Source organism: Nicotiana sylvestris, chromosome 3 (genome assembly GCF_000393655.2).
Source record: "Nicotiana sylvestris chromosome 3, ASM39365v2, whole genome shotgun sequence".
In the NCBI taxonomy this organism is placed as follows: Eukaryota; Viridiplantae; Streptophyta; class Magnoliopsida; order Solanales; family Solanaceae; genus Nicotiana; species Nicotiana sylvestris.
The window spans coordinates 113,047,579-113,062,013 of record NC_091059.1 but is presented as its reverse complement, the minus strand read 5'-3'; positions in this window follow the sequence as shown (position 1 = coordinate 113,062,013).

Sequence of the window (14,435 nt, the reverse complement as noted above, 5' to 3'; positions counted from 1 at the left end):
GGATCTGGTTCAGGATGCCTTGGACAAGGTCAGAATTATTCAAGATAGGCTTCGTACAGCTCAGTCCAGGCAAAAGAGTTATGCAGACCGCAAGGTTCGAGATTTGGCATTCACGGTAGGTGAGCGAGTATTGCTTCGAGTGTCGCCTATGAAGGGCGTGATGAGATTTGGGAAGAAGAGCAAGCTTAGCCCTAGGTTCATTGGCCCGTTTGAGATTCTTGATCGAGTGGGAGATGTGGCTTATAGACTTGCATTGCCGCCAAGCTTATCAGCCGTGCACCCAGTGTTTCATGTGTCCATGCTCCGGAAATATCACGGTGATCCATCCCACGTGTTAGATTTCAGCACTGTCTAGTTGGACAAGGACTTGTCTTATGAGGAGGAGCCGGTAGCTATTCTAGACCGGCAGGTTCATCAGTTGAGGTCGAAGAGTTTTCCTTCTGTTCGTGTTCAGTGGAGAGGTCAGCCTCTTGAGGCATCGACCTGGGAGTCCGAGTCCGATATGCGGGGCCGTTATCCCCATCTTTTCCCCGTCTCAGGTACTTCCTTCTTCTGTCCGTTCGAGGACGAATGGTTGTTGTAGAGGTGGAGAATATGATGACCCAAAAGGTCATCACTTGTTTTAAAACGAAACTTTCATGTTCTTAGGCCTTGAAAACTTCATTTAGATTCACCTCGATTTGCGTGCATAGTCCGGGCGCATAGCCGGAAAGCTTAAATATGAAATTTTGTGAAAAATGATAAGTTTTGACTGTAAAATGAATAAATTTGACTTCGGTCAATATTTTTGGGTAAACGGACCCGGATTCGTGATTTGATTTTCCCGGAGGATCCGTAGGAAAATATGGGACTTGGGCGTATGCCCAGAATCGAATTCCGAGGTCCCGAGCTCGAGAAATGAATTTTTAAAGGAAATTATTTTCTGAAAATTTTTAAGAAAATTTGAAATGAAGTTTGATTAGAAAGAGATGGTATCGGGCCCGTATTTTGGTTCTGGCACCCAGTACAGGTCTTATATATGGTTTAAGTCATTTCTGTAAATTTTTGTTAAAAACGGACGTCGTTTGACGTGATTCGGACCTAAATTGCTAAATTTGATACTTGATGAAGTTTGATAAAAAGTTCTTGATTTTGAGGTTTGATTCATAGTTATTGAGGTTATTTTGGTGATTTTGATCGCACGGATAAGTTCGTATGATATTGTTGAGTTAGTACGTGTGTTTGGTTAGGAGCCCCGAGGGCTCGAGTGTGTTTCGGCAAGTTTTGAACTTAGGAAAAAGTTGCAGATTCAGAGAAGTTGCAGGTCTCTGAAGCCAGGTCTCGTGGTCCACGGTGGAAACTCCGCGGCCGCGGTAGGGACTCCGCGACCGCGGTGAGATTTGTGCGGTCCGCGGTGAGCAAGGCCAAGCCTCTGCGGCCATGCTTGATTTCTTGCGGTCCGCAGTGGAGCTCCGCGGCCGCAGTCCGTTTTATGCGGTCCGCGGTGGAGCTCCGCGGCCGCAGTCCTTTTTATGCGGTCCACAGAGAGGGTTTGAGAGGAGTATATTTAAACGGACTTTTCAGTTATTTTTAACTTTTCAAAACCCCAAAAGCATAAGAGGCGATTTTTCAAATAACGTTTCTTCTCCAAATCAATTGTAAGTCATTTTTAACTAGTTTTCTTCAATCATTAACATCTTTTAACATGATTTCAACTTCAAATCAATTATTTTCATGGGGGAAATTGGGTGTTTTGGGTAGAACCTAGGGTTTTCAAAAAATGAGGATTTGGACCTCGATTTGAGGTCCGATTTCAAAATAAATTACATATTTTAGTTCGTGGGGAATGGGTAATCGGGTTTAGGTCCGAATTTCGGGGTTGAACCAAGCCGACCCAAGGTCGATTTTTGACTTTTTGGGGAAATCTTTATAAAATCTATTTTCATGCATTAGAATTGATTCAATTAGCATTTATTGATATCGTTAAGCAAATTGTGGCTATATACAAGGGAGTTGGTGGTGGAAACAAGAGGTAAAGCGGTAGTTGAGGCTTGAATTGTGTTCGTTGCATCGAGGTAAGTGTTTGGTCTAACCTTAGATTGAGGGATTAGGAGTTGTGTCCTATTTACTATTTGTTTCTTGTCGAGTACGACGCATAGGCATGGTGACGAGTATCTATACGTTGGTGTCAAGAATGACCATGGGTCTTATATTGTAGTTTTCATGATTTCGTTGTATTATTCATGCCTTGGTGAAGATTCCTAATTGTTGTATAAGGTTTGTGGAAAGAATTGTGACCTCTGAACATTGAGGAGCGTTAGCTCAAGTTGTATAGTGAAACTGTGAAAGTACAAGTGACAATTGAACTTCTAGAGTATTGGCTCAAATTGTGAAATGAGTTGTGAAAGAATAAGTGATAATCTAACCTATAGAGTATTGGCTCGAGTTGTGAAGTGAATTGTGAAGTAAAATTGAGAAAGAGTTATTAAATTGTTCCCTTGCCGGGATATTGTTGCTTTGTTAATTATCTCCCTTGTCGGGATGTTAAGATTATTGATATTGTTCCCTTGCCGGGATTTAATTATTTAATTGTGTTCCCTTGCCGGGATTTCTATTATTATTTTGTTTATTCCCTTGCCCCTTTGTTTGTGATTGTTATTTGGGTGAGGAAGAGTGTTAAAGCACGTAGGGTGATGCCGTGCATTGTTTGTTATTGTGAGGAAAGAGTGTAAAGCACGAAGGGTGATGTTGTGCATTGTTTGTTATTGTGAGGAAAGAGTGTAAAAACACGAAGGGTGATGCCATGTCGCACGACGTACCATTCCGTGCCGATTCTATTGATTATATGTTGAGAAAAGAGAGTAAAAACACGAAGGGTGATGCCGTGCACATTTTGATTATATGATTGTTTTGGTGAGGACGAGAGTAAAAGCACGAAGGGTGATGTCATGCACGTTTTTATTATATAACTACTTTGGTGAGGCTGAGAGTAAAAGCACAAAGGGTGATGCCGTGCAATTGTTGATTCCTGTTTCTTTGTTGATATTCTAGTTATGTCGTTCTTTCCTTACTTGATGCCTATCTATTCAGAACTATTGTCGCCCCCACAACATGTTTCCCCCTCCCACATTGACTGGTTATTTTTGTATTTCTTTTCCGCTGTATATATATATGAACTGCACAGGTTTATTTGGAGTCTAGTCCTAGCCTCGTCACTATTTCGCCGAGGTTAGGCTAGACACTTACCAGCGCATGAGGTCGGTTGTGTTGATACTACACTCTGCATTGTATGCAGATACAGGAGCAGCTTTCGGACAGTAGTTGGAGTGCTTCCTTCAGTCCACCCGGAGACCCAAGGTAGACCTGTAGGCGTCCGTAGGCCCTGTCGTCCCCCTCTATCCCTTTTTATCTATTTCATTTTCTTTCGTTCAGAAACAGTATATTGTATATTCTTCAGACCTTGGTTGTAGTAACTCTTAGACAGTCTGTGACACTTTGACACCAGATTTTGGGCATTGAGGTTTTAAAGTTGTAATAGACGCTGATTTTAGATATTTCATCGTTTCCTTCCGCTTAATTATTTAAGGTTCCGTTGTTTTCATGTTATCACTTGTTTTTGTTAAAAAGAAGTAATTCGATAATGAATTAGGTAGTTAAGGGTTGGCTTGCCTAGCTTTCATTAGTAGGCGCCATCACGACTCCCGAGGGTGGAAAATCCGGGTCGTGACAGCCCGTCATCTGCTCCATTTGCTTCATCACCAGCTGGATTGCATCCATCTAGATTTTAGGCGGACGGATCACAACAGTGGTCTGGATCGCAGCATAGGTCTAGATCGATGCAGGTAGGTGGATCGTAGCCATCTTTATCAGGGATCCAGTCTCTTTCTACACAGAGTTCGTCTCCTAGCATTTCTAGACTTCGTCTTCGAGATAGTAGCGCTAAGCCAGATGCCTCCCCTTCTACGCATGCTTCAGATTCATCGGAGGATGATGATCCAGAAGAAGTGCGGTATGATCGTTATCATAGGATGATCATCAGGCCTGAGGGCAATGGGTAAGATTTATTTATTACTTCTTTATTTTTGCTGAATTATAATAGCTACTCTTCTTTATTTAATGTAATTGCTATGTTGCAGGTTCATAACTAATAATCGGGTTACAAAGATAATCACTGAAATTCTTGGCCGGTTGTATAATGCACCCTATCCGACTTGGAGTGACTTTCCACCGGAGCTCGTGCATAAAATTTTCAACCAATTTAAGGTTTTAATACAATTCTTATCTATTTAAGCATAACAATATTTCATCTAACATTACATACTTTATTTGTGTCACGATGCCAAATACCCCGGTTGTGATGGCGCCTATCACAATACTAGGCAAGCCAACCCAACAAGTAACCACAATAAATTCTTTTTATAAAACCATTTTCTAAAACTGATTAAGTCTCGAACTTTCATAAGAAATATATAAAATACTGAAATGTGCGGAAAACAGTACAACAACAAACCAACACTGCCCAACAAATCTGGTGTCACGAGTCTAGAGCCTCTAATTCAACCAGTCCGACTGAATAATACATAATAAGCCCTAAAATGTAGAAAATAAAGATAGGAAGGAGGAAAGCAGGGTTGCGGATACCGTGCAACTATCTTGTAGTCTCCGGTAAGCTCCGATAATGCTGGAGACCCTCACTCTGCCGCTCAGGCACCTGGATCTGCACACAAGGTGCAGGGAGTAACGTGAGTACGCCAACTCAGTAAGTAACTAAAGTAAATAAGGTCTCATTTAAGTGCCGAGCAATTAAAAATCATATATTTGAGTATGCAACAGAGTATCAAACCAACTCAACAGTTTAAAAGCCAGTTACTTCGTAAAAACTTCATTTTCAATTGAAATACTTTGAAATCATTTACTTAGAAGTTTTCAACAGAGGATCATTATAAAAGAAGAGTAAAGTCAGCAAAAATATCATAAATGGGCCCCTCAAGCAAGGTATCACTCATAGATATAGCCTTTCGATCACTCGTGCTCAACTCTCGTCACACAGTACTCACACTCAGCACTCAGGCTTAACAATATCTCATAATAGTAATAATCATAATAACCGATGTGGTGTGCAACCGGATCCATAGTTTATAGTCGACTACGCTCACTGGGGGTGTACAGACTCCAAAGCGGCTCCTACAGCCCAAGCATCATATTGTTGTGGCGCGCAGCCCAACCCAATCCAATATATATATATCACTACGACGTGCAGCCCGATCCATAATATATATATATATATATATATATATATATATATATATATATATATATATATATATATATATATATTATGGATAGGTCCTCAACCTCTCTTAGTCATTAACCTCACAGCCCATCGGGCATAACAGTGGAAATTAGGGAAACTCAGCTCAAATAGTTTTCACATTTAAAGAAGTAGAGTGATGAAAACCAGGTTAAACAATAAACAGGTACAACATGACTGAGGATATGCTTTCAAACAAATAGAGTGAGGAAAATAGTAAAAATGCCCTTAAGAGTCTCAACAGGTCGGCACAAGGCCCCAAACATGACATATAGCTCATAATATAGTATCAATCTCTAAAATAAGTGATATCATAAGATTTAAATTAAATATGCGGCTTAATAGTCGCTACAGGACAGACCAAGTCACAATCCCTACCGGTGCACGCCCACACACTCGTCACCTAGCATGTGCGTCACCTCATTTATCAAAACAATACGAAATACCGGGATTTTATACCCTCAGTTCCAGATTTACAATGGTTACTTACCTCAAATTGGATGAAATACTATTGTGCGCTGCCTTTGCCTCTCGCCTCGGTCTCAACTCACACCGAATCTACCCAAAATCAGAATCATAACATTAGATTATGCTAAGGGAATGAAGCCCAAGTGAAAATAATTAAATTATACCAAAAATCCCGAAATTGGCCAAACCCGACCCTCGGGCCCACGTCTTGAAATTCCATAAAAATGACATCAATAGAATCCTTATCCTCCCACAAGTCTATTCATACCAAAAAATCGAAATTGGACCTCAAATGGCCCCTCAAATCCCCACTCAAAGCTCTCCAATATTAAACACTAATCCCTCAATTTTCTTCCTTAATTTCCACTAATACCATGATTAAACAATGAAAAATGGTCATAAACTCAAGTAATAAAGCTTAGGTAACTTACCCAAATGATATTCTTCGATTTCCCCTTGAAATTCACTGCCCTAGCTCACTTCCCGTCTTCAAAAATGGTGAACTTAGCAAAAATTCGCGTAGGAAACCTTATGTTTACTGTAAAAATGGTAATAACAATTAAATTTGTTAATGGGACTCTAAAAATACGTGATCTATTTTTATGCTAGTTGTTAGAGTAGTTGATGTTAGATATATGAAACTTAACGACAAAATATGAACTAAAGCAGGGTTATAATCAAACCGAGGGACTTGCTATTCGGACCTCGAACTAACTGAGTAGGGGCCTCGAGGTCGATGTCTGGTCTCGGGCTCGAGCTATTGGGGATAATCAGGAAGGGGCTACAACTAGGATATAATTAAAGGAGGCTCTTTATAGCCAATAACAAGCAATAAATGAAAGTGGTGATCTCGAGCGAGTAAGTTAGAGAAAAAAGAGAGAGTTCTTGTATATTCCGTGTAGAATAGTTGGAGCAACAACGGCCCCCTACAAAGTGATGAGGATCCCCTTTATATAGGAGGAAAAATCCAACATAGTACAAAATGTATTAATTGTAAAGGCATAGAGATGGGACGGCTAGACGTGACACCTTGATACAGGTTCCATACAGGCTGGATTTGCCAGACTTAGTCGCATGCCTTGGGAGTTCCCTATTTTACTCTAGCCTCGATCAGTATCCTCTTTAGGTCGGACCTCGATGAGCTTCGAGGGAGGGAACTCGGTCACAGCTTTGCGTCCTCGAGGCCTCGAGGTCTTTCTCTGAAATGACTTAATAGCAAGAAATTGGACCCTCTGATTTCTTTGCACACACCTTATATAATTTCTGACCCAGGTATTTCGCACCTGCGAGCCCATTTTCCGCTTCTGTGCTACCGCTTATGCGGTCCTACCTACCGCACCTGCGAAAATGACTAAAAACCTCAGGACCACACCCGCGGTCATTCTCTCGCACCTGCGCAATCGCAGATGCGTCCATAAGTCCGCTTCTGCGGCTCCGCCTGACTTACCTCTCGGCCACTTCTGTGGCTTGCTTTAGCATCTGCGGGAGTCGCACCTGCAGCCTCCCAACCACAGATGCGGTTATGATAGCAACCATAAGACTTCAGCTGCCAAACTTAACTCCAAAATCTCCCGTCAACCATCCAAAATCACCCTGAGGCCCCCGGGACCTCAACCAAAAGCACGACTAGTCATATACCTATATCCCAACTTATACAAATCTTCAAAACACCTCAAACAACATCGAATCAACTACATCACATCGGATTCAAGCCTAAGGTTCCAAAATCTTCCACATTCCGCTTTTGATCAAAAAGTCTATCAAACCGCGTCCGAATGACCTTAAATTTTGCACGCACATCCCAAATGACACAACGGACCTACTGAAACTCCCGGAATTCCATTCCGACCCCTATATCAAAATCTCACCTACCAACCGGAAAATGCCAAAATTCCATTTTCGCCAATTCAAGTGTAAATCTACTCCGGACCTTCAAATCCCATTCTGATCACGCTCATAAGTCTCAAATCATCTCCCGAAGCTATCCGAACCCTTAGAATTAACATCCGAGCCCTTATTCACCTAAGTCAACATCCGGTTGACTTTTCCAACTTAAGCTAACTCAAAAGAGACTAAGTGTCTCAAACCTTACCAAAACCTCTCCGAACCCAAACCAATCAATCCGATAACATGTAATACAGCTGAACAAAACAATAAGAAGCAGAAATGGGGGAAACAGAGTGGTAACTCATGAAATGACTGGTCGGGTCGTTACATCCTCCCCCTCTTAAACAAATGTTCGTCCTTGAACAAGTCAAGAAACATACCTGAAACCTCAAATAGGTGAGAATATCTGCTCCGCATCTCCCGCTTGGTCTCCCAGGTAGCCTCCTCTACGGGCCGACCTCTCCACTGCACTTTCACTTAATCTATATCCTTTGATCTCAACTTTCTAACCTGACACTCCAAAATAGCCATTGGCTCCACATCATAAGTCAAATCATCATATAACTGAACCGTGATGAAATCCAAAATATGAGACGGATCGCCAATATACTTCCGGAGCATAGAAACATGAAATACCGAATGCACACTTGACAAACTGGGTGGCAAAGCAAGCTCATAAGTCACTCCCCCAATCCTCTGAAGCACCTCAAAATGCCCAATGAACTGAGGATTCAATTTACCTTTCTTCCCAAATCTCATAACACCCTTCATAGGTGAAACCTTCAACAGAACCTTCTCACCAACCATGTAGGACACATGTCGAACCTTCCTATCAGCATAACTCTTTTGTCTCGACTGCGTTGTATGAAGCCTGTCCTAAAGTACTTTCACCTTGTCTAAAGCATCCTGCACCAAGTCTGTTCCCAATAGCCTAGCCTCACCCGGCTCAAACCAACCAACTGGAGATCTATACCACCTCCCATACAAAGCCTCATATGGAGCCATCTGAATACTCGACTGGCAACTGTTGTTATAAGGAAACTCTGTGAGTGGTATAAACTGATCCCATGACCCTCCAAAATCAATGACACAAGCACGCAACATGTCCTCCAATATCTGAATAGTGCATTCAGACTGCCCGTCCGTTTGAGGATGAAAATTTGTGCTCAACTCAACTTGAGTACCCAACTCTCGCTGCACAGACCTCCAAAACTATGAAGTAAACTGAGTGACCCTATCTGAAATGATGGAAACTGGGACACCATGCAAACGAACATTCTCTCGAATATAGATCTTTGCCAACCACTCTGAAGAATAGGTAGTACACACAGGAATGAAGTGTGCGGACTTGGTCAGCCAATCCACAGTCACCCAAATAGCATCGAACTTCTTCAAAGTCCGTGGAATCCCAACTACAAAGTCCATGGTGATCCGCTCCCACTTCCACTCTGGAATATCCATCCGCTGAAGCTAGCCACCCGGTCTCTGATGTTCATATTTCACCTACTGACAATTGAGACACCGAGCTACAAATTCCACAATGTCTTTCTTCATTCTTCTCCAATAATAATGTTGTCGCATATCCTGATACATCTTCGCGGCATCCGGATGAATGGAATACCGCAAGCTATGGGCCTCCTCTAGAATCAACTCCCGAAGCCCATTCATATTGGGCACACATATCCGGCCATGCATCCTCAATACTCTGTCATAACCAATAGTTACATCTCTGGCATCATCGTGCTGAAATTTGTCCTTTAGGACACGCAAATGAGAATCATCATGTTGGCGCTTTCTGATGCGATCAAATAAAGAAGACCGAGAAATCACACAAGCCAATACCCGACTAGGCTCCAAAATATCCAACCTCACAAACCGATTGGCCAAGGCCTGAACATCAACTGCAAAAGGTCTCTCCCCAACTGGAATGTATGCCAAACTCCTCATACTCACCGCCTTCCTACTCAAGGCATCGACCACCACATTAGCCTTTCCTAGATGGTACAAAATAGTGATATCATAGTCCTTTAGCAGCTCCAACCATCTCCACTGCCTCAAATTGAGATCCTTCTATTTGAACAAGTGTCGGAGGCTACGATGATCAATAAACACCTCACAAGACATACCATACAAATAATGCCTCCAAATCTTCAATGCGTGAACAATGGCAGCCAACTCCAGACCATGAACAGGGTAGTTCTTCTCATGGGCCTTCAACTGATGAGAAACATAAGCAATAACTCTACCCTCCTGCATCAACACACAACAATACCAACACTCGAAGCATCACAATACACGCTATATGAACCTAAAGCTGATGGTAAAACTAACACTGGAGCTGTAGTCAAGGTTGTCTTGAGCTTCTCAAAGATCTCCTCACACTCATTCGACCACCTGAATGGAGCACCCTTTTGAGTTAACTTGGTCAAGGATGATGCGATAGATGAAAATCTCTGAACAAACCGGCGGTAGTAACCCGCCAAACCAAGAAAGCTACGAATCTCTGTAGTTGAGGATGGTCTGGGACAACTTTGAACTGCCTCTATCTTCTTTGGATCAACCTGAATACCCTCACTAGACACTACGTGCCCCAAGAAAGCCACTGAACTGAGCCAAAACTCGCACTTGGAGAACTTTGCATACAGCTTCTCCTCCCTCAATCTCTACAACACAACTCTCAAATATTCCACGTGCTCCTCCTGACTATGCGAATACACCAGAATATTATCAATGAAAACTATGAAAAATGAGTCGAGATAAGGCCGAAACACACTGTTCATCAAATGCATGAATGTTGTCGGGGAATTGGTCAGCCTAAAAGACATCACCAGGAACTCATAATGACTATATCAGGTCTTGAAAGCTGTCTTAGGAATATCCGAGTCCCTGATCTTCAACTGGTGATAAGCTAAACGGAAATCAATCTTGGAAAACACTCTCGCTCCCTGAATATGGTCAAACAAGTCATCGATACGAGGCAAAGGATACTTGTTCTTGATTGTTACTTTGTTCAACTGCCTGTATTCAATGCACATCCTCATTGTGACATCCTTCTTCTTCACAAACACATGCTCACCCCAAGGCGACACACTAGGCCAAATAAACCCCTTATCGAGGAGTTCCTAAAGCTGCTCTTTCAACTCCTTCAACTTCGCTAGTTCCATACGATATGGTAGGATAGAAATGGGCTGAGTGCCCGGCACCAGATCAATACCAAAATCAATATCCTTGTTCGGTGGCGTGCCCGATAGGTCTGCAGGAAACACATCGAGAAAATCCCTCACAATAGGAACAAAATCAATACTAGGAGTCTCTACACCGACATCCCTCACAAAGGCTAAGTATGAAAGACAACCCTTCCCAACCATCTTCTGGGCCTTCAGAAATGAAATCACCTTACTGGAGACAAAATCAGTAGAACCTCGCCACTCAATCTGTAGCACACCTGGCATAGCCAACGTCACTGTCTTAGCGTGACAGTCCAATATAGCACGACACGGAGATAGCCAATCCATTCCCAATATCACATCAAAGTATACCATACAAAGCAACAATATATCCACTCGGGTCTCTAGACCCCCAATAGTTACCACACACGACCGGTACACACGGTCCACAATAATAGTATCGCCCACCAGAGTAGATACATGAACGGATGAAGCAAGAGATTCACGGGGCGTATCCAAATAATGAACAAGATATGATGACACATATGAAAAAGTGGAACCGGGATCAAATAACACAGAGGCATCTCTGCGGCAGAGTGAGACAATACCTGTAATCATAACATCTGAAGCAACAATATCTGGTCTACTTGGAAGTGCATAGAAATGAGCCTAACCACCACCTGATTGACCTCCCCCTCTGGGGTGACCCCTAGCTGACTGACCCCCACCCTTAGCTGCCTGAGCGGGTGGTGAAGTAACTGGAGCTGAAGTCGAGGGCTGACCCCTCTGCTGAGACGGACCCTCAAAAAGACAAGGACACTGCCTCCTCATATGCCCAAACTCTCCACACACATAACAACTTCCCGGTGCTGGAGATAGGGACTGAAGGGAACCCCTGGCACTGGAATGACCAGTAGAAGGACCTAGCATGGAAAAACCCTGATATAAAAGAGCACGAGACAAACTATGGGCTGAAGGGCATTGAGTGATGAATAGCCCTGATGAGAACTGTGAGAACCATGACCTGATGATGCCCCACGATAACCTAAGCGAGCTGACTGAGCCATCCTGAATAGACGACCTCTGTCATGCTAAAACTGACCTCTTGTAGGAGCACTACCAAAGCTACCAGATCCCTGAGGCCTCTTGGCCTCCCTCTCCTTTCTCTCCTGGCGATGAACTGACTCAATCTCGCGGGCGATGTCAATAACCTCCTCAAAAGTAGCACCTAACACCCTATCTCTAGTCATGAGAATCCAAAACTGATATGTGAGGCCATCAACGAACCTTCTGATTCTCTCTCGATATGTGGGAACCAACCAGACCGCATAATGAGCTAACTCAGAAAACCGCATCTCATACTGTGTCACAACCATATCTCCCTGATGCAACTGCTCGAACTACTTGCGCATCTCCTCTTTGCGAGACTGTGGCACATACTTCTCCCGAAAGAGAACAGAGAACTGCTGCCAGGTAAGGGGCGCTGCACCGACAGGCCTACGCCTCTCATAAGCCTCCCACCAAGTAAAGACAACTCTAGAAAATTGAAAAGTAGTAAATGCTACACCACTGGTCTCCAAAATACCCGATGTACGAAGAATCCTCTGACACTTGTCCAAGAAACCTTGGGCATCCTCGCCTTCAGTACCACTGAAAGTCGGAGGCTGAAGTTTACCAAACCTCTCCAATCGACGCTGCTCGTCGTACGACATAACTGGTACCACATACTCCTGAGCTGGTGTAACCGGCTGGGCTGGAGGTGCCCCCGGTGTCTGAAGTCCCTGCACAACCTACTCAGGTGTGCAAGCAACGGGAGTTTAAGTACCTCCCCCGGCTGGAGAAGTAGATGCAGCCGTAGTAATAGAGACTGCCTGAGCCAACCCAGTGCATACTGATAGAATCTGAGCTAAAGCCTCCTGAAGGCCTGGAATCACAATAGGCACAGTTGGTGCCTGAGCTGGTGCTGCTGGAGCATCCGCAACTGGGACCTGATCCTGAATTGGGGCGGCTGGTGAATCTGTAGGTGCTACCCTAACTGCTGTGCTGGCTACACCCCTGCCCCTACTATGGCCTCGACCGCGTCCTCGGCCTCTAGTGTCCCCAACTGGTGGTATTGGTGGTCACTTATCCTGACCAGTAGCATGTGTCTTCACCATCTATAAGAGAATAGAATAACAAAAGTTTAGTATTCGTATCAACAGATTCGCACGACAAGAATTTCATGAATATGAATTTTTTCCTAAAGGTTCTGTAGCCTCCTAAGGATAAATACAGACGTCTCCGTACCGATACGCGAGACTCTACTAAACCGGCTTATGACTTGCGGGACCTATGTAACCTAGGCTTCGATACCAAATTGTCACAACCCCAAATACCTCGGTCGTGATGGGGCCTATCATAATACTAGGCAAGCTAACCCAACAAGTAACCACAATAAATATTTTTTGTAAAACTATTTTCTAAAACTGATTAAGTCTCGAACATTCATAAGAAATATATAAAATACTAAAATGTGCAGAAAACAGTACAACAACAAACCAACACAGCCCAACAAATCTGGTGTCACGAGTCTAGAGCCTCTAATTAGAACCAGTTCGACTGATTAATACATAATAAGCCCTAAAATATAGAAAACAAGGATAGGAAAGAGGAAAGCAGGGCTGCGGACACCGTGCAACTACAGTCTCCGATAAGCTCCGATAATGCTGGGGACCCTCACTCTGCCGCTCGGGCACCTGGATCTGCACACAAGGTGCAGGGAGTAACGTGAGTACGCCAACTCAGTAAGTAACTAAAGTAAATAAGGTCTGAGTGCAGTGACGAGTAGTTAAAAATCATATATATGAGTATGCAACAGAGTATCAACCAACTCAACAGTTTAAAAGCCAGTTACTTCGTAAAAACTTCATTTTCAATTGAAATACTTTGATATCATTTACTTAGCAGTTTTCAACAGAGGCTCATTATAAAAGAAGACTGAATTAGCAAAAATATCATAAATGGGCCCCTCAGGCAAGGTATCACTCATAGATATAGCCTCTCGGTCACTTGTGACTCAACTCTCGTCACACAGTACTCACACTCAGCACTCAACACTCAGGCTCAATAATATCTCATAATAGTAATAACCATAATAACCGCTACGGCGTGCAGCCCGATCCATATTTTATAGTCGACTACACTCACTAGGGGTGTACAGACTCTGGAGGGGCTCCTACAGCCCAAGCATCATATCGCTGTAGCGCACAACCCGATCCAATATATATACAATCCTCACCATTAGGTCCTCAACCTCTCTCAGTCATTAACCTCACAGCCCCTCGGGCATAACAGAGGAAATCAGGGAAACTCAGCTCAAACAGTTTTCACATTTAAAGAAGTAGAGTGATAAAAACCAGGTTTAAACAATAACAGGTACAACATGACTGAGGACATGCTTTCAAACAAATAGAGTGAGGAAAATAGTAAAAATTCCCCTAAGGATCTAAACAGGTTGGCACAAGGCCCCAAACATGACATATAGCCCATAATATAGTATCAATCTCTAAAATACGTGATATCATAAGATTTCAAATTAAATATGCGGCTTAATAGTCGCTACAGGACGGACCAAGTCACAATTC